Source organism: Ursus americanus, chromosome 35 (assembly GCF_024610735.1).
Source record: "Ursus americanus isolate L20-20 chromosome 35, mUrsAme1.1.p, whole genome shotgun sequence".
In the NCBI taxonomy this organism is placed as follows: Eukaryota; Metazoa; Chordata; class Mammalia; order Carnivora; family Ursidae; genus Ursus; species Ursus americanus.
Genome location: NC_142161.1, coordinates 15,262,747 through 15,270,316, shown reverse-complemented (window position 1 = coordinate 15,270,316; position 7,570 = coordinate 15,262,747).

Genomic DNA, 7,570 nt, shown 5'->3' with positions numbered 1-7,570 from the left:
GCCTCACAACCTAACCCGCAGGCTCTGCTCTGGGAGCTCTGCCATTGGTGGAGGCAGTCCTTCGAGCTGGGGGGGTGGGGCTTGCCCTACTCGGGTACGGTTGGTTGCCCGTAATTACGGCGCGGCCTTGCAATGTGTGTCGGGAGTCGTAGTCCTTACTGCTCAGACCTGCAGGGGCTGCCGCCTTCCAAGCTTCGACAACCCTGTTCACTTCTTGCTTGTGGACTTCAAGTCCCACAAGGCACAAAACCTGACAGACTCGATCGCAGTTTATAAACTAAACAGAAACAGATTGTGTGAATTTGGTCTGTATTTATTCTTTTCCCGCCAAGTGATTGTCCGAGCTCCCTGGCTATCCAAGAAGTTACTGTCAGATGTGAAAAGGTCTTTTGCCTTAGGGTTTTCCTCCTCTTTGAGCCTGGAGAAACTGCAGAAACTTCTCTTCTACCTAAGCACCTTTATTACCGCTAATAAGCGGTTATATTTAATTAATAACTGTGGAGGATAACTTGCGCTATGTTGCACAAAAATCTTTAAGTCGTTCTTGAAACATTTGCAATCAATAACGTAGAAAGGAAGGAAGTTTTATCTTGGCATTTTCATCTAGTATTTTTTTTTGCATTCTTTTTTTTTTGCATTCTTTTTTTTTTTTACTACATACAGCATGAATATGCCACCAGTCTTGATTTACCTTAAGGTTTTTTTTAAAGATTTTATTTATTTATTTTTGCAAGAAAGAGAGAGAGAGAGAGAGAGAGCATGAGCAGGGGGGAGGGGCAGAAGGAGATGCAGACTCCTTGCTGAGCAGGGAGCCCAATAGGGGACCCAATCCCAGCACCCTCGGATCATGACCTGAACCAAAGGCAGACACATAATCGACTGAGCCACCCAGGTACCCTTAACTTCAGTTTTTGATGAAAAATACCATAGTTGACTCAATGAAATGTTAGATTTTCTCAATGATAGGTAAAAGAGACAGGGAAGATTCAATAAATATCGTAATTATAATAACTCATGTTAATTGACTACTTTTACCCTATTAGGTACCCTGGTAAGCTCTTTACATGAGTCATAATGAGTTTAATTCTCAATTTAGTAGCCCTGAGGTAGGTACTATTATTATCTCCATTTTACAGATAAGGAAACTTAATTTGTTGACAAATCTAAAAACTGTGTTTTAGCCACTCTTTAGAAGTGGCAATTTGCTATTGAAATATTTCAGAGAATATTGTGGATTGTACAGCATTTATTTCTCCGAGGTCCAAGACATTTGAAGGAGAATGGTAAGGGTATCCAGGCATAACTGCATTAAAGTTAGATTTAGAATTTAATGACAGAAACCATTTCAACTTCTGCCCATTTCTACAGGGTAAAAACCAAATTAAGGGGCTTTTATTATCTAGCTTCAGCCTACTTCTCTCCTTCTTACCATATTCTCCAAAACTGAACCCTTCAGTTGCTAAACACACAAACTGTTTCCCATTCCAATGTCTTTGCACATCCTGTTCTCTCTGCAATACTCTCCCACTCCTTTTCTTTTTCAAAGCCACTTTCTTAACAACATGCATCACCAACCCAGCACTGCCACCGTTCGGTATGTACTCAGGTTCGTTCAGACTGCTGCTGTACTTTGTGCTCTGCAACTTTGTATTTGTTTTCTATCACACTGTACTGTAAATTTTTTAGCAGATGCATCTCACCTATTGGATTATGAGTTCCTTGAGAGCGGTGTCTGTCTTAGCCCGGGATACAATTTCAAAGGCATACAATAAAGGCAGGTAAAGTTAAAAGATGGAAACCGGAAGGGTGCTAGTACATACATATACATTATGTGAGTGAGGTGGACTGAAGGGGGCAGCTGTTTTAGCTCCAGCCAATTATTATTAAAAAAGAATTCTGGCTTAGATGCTGGACCTTCCAATTTTTTTTAAGACTTTATTTATTTGAGAGAGAGAGTAGAGCAGAGCAGAGCGAGAGAAAGAGAGCACAAGCGGGGGTGAGGGGCAGAGGGGAGAGGGAGAAGCAGAATCCCCACTGAGCGGGGAACCTGATTCAGGGCTTGATCCCAGGACCCTGAGATCATGACCTGAACTAAAGGCAGATGCTTAACCAACTGAGCTACCCAGGTGCCCCCGGACCTTCCAATTTTTGAGAGGGACTAGATATTTAGATCTCTATGTGAACGATCCAGATTTGTAAACGTTTTCTCAGGTGTGTTTGTTTTGAGGGGTGGTAGTGGTGGTTTGGTTAGGTTTTGTCTGGTTTTGTTTCTTAAACTCCAGACCAAACAAAAACAGCTGTGGGTAAAACCCCTCCTCTCTGCTGGGGCACCTGACTGACTGAGGAGGTAGGGCAGGCAACTCTGATCTTGGGGTTGTAAATTTGAGGCCCATGTCAGATGTAGAGATTACTTAAAAAAAATAAAATATTAAAAAAAAATCCCTGACCTCTGTTAATCTTTATTATATCAGCAGCTAGCAGAGTGTGTGTTAAATAGAAATAATAGCTTAGATTTCTGGTCACTCTGAGCAGGGCATTAATTCATTTAATCATTATAATAACTCTATGAAGGAGATAAAATTATGCCTTCCCTTTCGTAGAGGAGGGAACTGAAGTACAGAGCAGTTAAGATTACATGGCCAATGTTACACAGCTAATAAGTAGCAGACTTACAGTTTGAACTTGGAGAGTCAGCCATCAGAGCCTGTACTTAACCGCCAGCATACAGTGCCCCTCTAGCACGTGCTTCTGTTTCTGCTCTTCAAAGAAAAAAAGGAAGTTGGAGAGGAGGCATGGATTCTAGCCCTGGTTCTACTAGTCAACCAATTAAATTTGGCAAACCACGTAATCTCTGGTCAGTTGCAAAATTAGAAGGTTGCATTATGTTATCATTTATCTCCTTCAGCTCTAAAGTTCTGGTCATTGTTACATTTGTATTTAAGGCAGACAGAATAATAGGACATTATGCGATTAGAGTTACGTGATGGTGTTTTGCTTAAAGGAGAGTTTCTCTCCCCACTCCCCAAACAGATTTTAGAAAAGATGTATAGGGAATATAAGAGGAACCATAAGAAACAAAAATTAATAAGGCTGGACAAGAATATTGTCTATTTAGAAAAGACAAATTAATGTAAAGAAAACTAGGAAAGCAGAATGAGGTTTCCCCAGTCAAGGCAGTTAAAGACGTAATAATGATGTTTTACATTTAGGTAGCAATTTGCAGTTTGCATAGGCCTTACACAATCATTAGATATATCCTACCTAAGTCACAATTTTCATTAATCCTTTCATAGTTCTTCATTTATTGTCATCAGCAAAATCCACTGTATCTTCATCCTCTTCTCTGAACAGACCCTTAACTTTTTTGTTCTAAAGGAAGCAGGGCTGTCCCCTAGGACCCTGCTTCCTCTGCACCCCTGCTCCCACTGAGCCGCACCGTGGAGTAGGTATGCTCTTTGTCCTCCTTGTTCCTTCCAGAGGATCCTTCCTCTCTCCTCCCTACCCCCCCCCCAGTTTGTCATCAGGATACCAAATAGTATCTCTACTTGTGGCTATCATCTGCATACCCTCAAGGTCACCCCCCCTCGTTTTTTGAAGATTTTAACTCTTAGCTCATTCTCTCCAATGGAATGCCTATCATAATTCTTGGTCATTTTAGTACTCAAGTAGTTGATTTTATACCACTCTATTTCCTATTGGGTTTGCACTGGTATAAAGTAGACATAAAATAATTTTGGCTTTATCCTTCTAGTTTTCCTCCCATATCTTCTTTGGGGTAAATTTTAAAAATCTTTTTATTGTGGGGCACCTGGGCGGCTCCGTCAGTTAACCATCCAACTCTTGACTCCGGCCGACATCATGATTTCAGAGTCAGGAGATTGAGCCCTGTGTCAGACTCCACACTTACACAGACTGTGCTTGTCCCTCTCTCTTCCCCCAGCTTGCACTCTCTCGCTTTCACTCACTCTCTCTCTCTCAAATGAATAAAACTTTTAAAATTATTTTATTGAATACTTCAATATTAGATGATAAACATATGGTAAGTTATTCAGCATATTATATGTATAACACGGTACCCATCTCTAGCTTTCTCAAATCTTACATTTTACCGCATTTGCTCCAGACGCCTCCTCAATCCCAAGTCTCCCCTTCCCTTTCCAAAATAACCATTATCCTAACTGTGGTGATTCTGATTACCACCCACGTGTACATACTATTTTTGTATATGTATGTATCCATAAATAATGGGTAGGATTATTTAACATGTCTTAAAGTGCTCATATTTTAAAGTAATAGACTACACATCCTCCTACAACTTCCTTTTTCCTCATCAATATTGTGACAGTTACCCACTGTGATATGAGTAGCTCGAATCCAGTTATTTTAACCTGCTATAAGGTATGCCATTGACTATGCATATTCCATTGAATGAATGTTTAAAAATTTATCATTTACCTGTTAATGGACATTTAGGTTGCTTCAGAATTTTTTGTTATTAAAAGCAGTTGCCTCAATGAATATTGCTGAATGTATATCTTTAGGGCCTTATGTGTAAGGATTTCTCTAGGTCACGGGTCTCCGCAGTGGGGCGTGGGTATACAGGGAGTATATCCTGGGGGACAGGAAGAAAATATTATAACTGCCATTTGTATAATTTTCAATTTCATCTTTGTCTGGAATAAAGTAGATGTACAGATGCAGCTAGAAGTCCATTTATTTTTACTCTGATTCACCCTTATTAAGTTTCTTGTGCTTGTTTTCAACCAGCAGATCCTGCCTCTAAGGGGAGGCGAGCTTAATTCCAGTTGTCACCACATGGTGGAGCTGAGACATCAGTGTACGATCCACAAACCTTGTCCGGATTGATTGACCCTGGCCCGATGCCGGTAGCTGGAAAAACAAAGCAGAGCACCAGATGCTATGACTAACAGGTAATACTCAAATCAGGGTAAACATTTTATTTTATTTTTTTTTTTTAGGATTTGATTTGTTTATTTTACAGAGAGAGAAAGAACACAAGCAGGGGGAGCGGCAGACAGAGAGAGGGAGAAGCAGACTCCCCACTGAGCAGGGAGCCAATGTGGGACTCAATCCCAGAACCCTGGGATCATGACCTGAGCCAAAGGCAGACGCTTAACTGACTGAGCCACCCAGGCGCCCCCAAGGTAAACATTTTAATCATTCAAACTTAAAGGCTTTTAGGGACCTACTGACAACTAGCAGAGACCAATTTATGATTATACCAATTATATGAGACCGCGATTTCAACTGCTTACGAATGAAACCACCTAAAGGTGCTTGAAATAGCCTGTTCACTGGTATAGGACCCATTCTTGTATTAATTCTCTATTTGCAGAAATTAATTCTGGGATTACTTCAAGTATAAATTTGGTGACATTTCTGTTAGCGTATTTATACTATAATTATTATTCCACTGTCTCATGGCTTAAATTATCATGTTCTGTTCTGTGGGCAATATCTAATTTTTTTTAAGTAGAGAAATTTTCTTTGCCTCTAAGATTTTTCTCAAGGATAAATAGTTTATATGCAGTTTTATTTTTAATCTGCATTGTTCCTCTAAAGATAATTTTTCTGTATAAAGTGAGTATCTTTTGTTTTGGTCTCCCCACTATCCATCCTCTTTCTTAGGTAATAGCTTCCTGACTTTCCCTTCAAAACCCCACTCTGTTCCATTCAGCCCACATAGCTCAGGTGACCAATCAGAATATTATATTCTCCTAGTTCAGGCATGGACACGTGGACCAACCTAGGCCATGATAGGCATTGCCAGAACTTTTATTGGATCTATCAGGAAGGAGTTTTGTCCTGTGAAATGAAAAGTTCTATTATGCCTATCAGCTTAAGTTTTCTAGGGCCATTTCTCCTTCCACATGTGACTGGAACAGGGCAGCAAGGATGGGAACCAACATGGAGGACAAGCAATGCTAAAATAGAAAGTCTCCTGCTGACATGACTTAAATGCCTGGATCTGTATGTGTTCAGTGTTAATTCTTACACTTTCAGTTACATGAACCGATAAATTCCTCTTTTTACTGAAGTTGTTTTGCTTGGTTTTGTTTGCCACTTACAGCTGAAAAATGTTTGGACTAAAACAACTATTTTTTTCTTTAAAACATGCGTGTTTTTTGAATGGAAGCAATGAATATTTTTAAATATCCCATTGTAACTTCTTATCTATCCTTGTTAAAAGTCCCCCTCGTACTCATTTATATATTAACTATCTAATGTACACTGTAGGTCAGGTACTGTACAGGTTTCTAGAGATTTATTGGTAAACAAAACAGACACAGCCTACGCTTGCATAGAGCTTACAGAAAAGTGGAGGGATAAATATTAAAAGTTAACTATACAATTTGAGATATGCTTTCTGTTGGTGTTACGGGAATATGTAGCATGGAGACCTGATTAAGATGAGTGAATGTCAAGTGAGGCCTCTCTAAAGAAGTAATATTTCAGGGACGCCTGGGTGGTTCAGTCAGTTAAGCATCTGCCTTCTGCTCAGGTCATGATCCCAGAGTCCTGGGATCGAGTTCCTTCTTGGGCTCCCTGCTCAGCAGGAAGCCTGCTTCTCCTCCTATCCTTCCTCCGCTTGTGCTCCATCTCTCTGACAAATAAATAAATAAAACTTAAAAAAAAAAAGTGGTATCTCAGGTAAGCCTTGAGAGGTATATAGGAGTTAGCCCAGCTAGAAGGGAAAGGAAGACTTTTATAAGCTGAAGGGATAGCATATGTGAAGTTCTTGAAGTAGAAAAGTGCTTAGAATGTTCATGTTTGAGGAATTGAGAAACCACTGTGGATGGTCATTAGTGTTCAAGGTTGAAAAGGGCATGAGGGGAGGTTGGTAAAATTGGCAAAGGCCACACGTCAGAGGGCTGGGTAGATTACGGTAAGGGAGTTTAAAATCTAAAGCGCAGTGGGTTGCCAGTTGGGAAGTTTGTAGGAAGAGATGATAAGATTAGATTCTTGTTAAGATTACATTAATTTTAAGATCAGATCTTAAAAAGATCACCGGCTATTTGGTGGCAAATGTATTGGATAGAAAGAAGGGAAAGGAATAGATCAACCGGATGTTGAGGTAAGATCGTAGCAGCGTGGGCAGGGCAGAGGCTGTGTGGGCAAATCTGAGATGGCTGGGAATTTAAATCAACAAACCTTAGTAATGAATTCAATGAGGGACAGGATATGGGATACAGTTTAGTTATCTCCCTTCTCTTTCTTTATTTATTTTTTTTAGTGAGAGAGAGAGGGAGGGAGAGGGGAGGGGCAGAGGGAGAAGGAAAGAGAGAATCTTAAGCAGGCTCCAAGCCCAGCATGGAGCTTGATCTCACAACCCTGAGATCATGACCTGAGGCCTTATAATATTTCTTCTAGTGCTTCTTGACTTATGTGTGAACTTTGCCTGTTTTCTCTACAAATTAAATCATAATCTATGAAATTACAACAGAGAGTACAAAATACATTGACTTCGGTACTGACGGTTTAAAAGCGGTGATGGTCAAAATGCTTGGTACATTAGCATGAAGACGGTGGCACCAAAGTATACTAATAT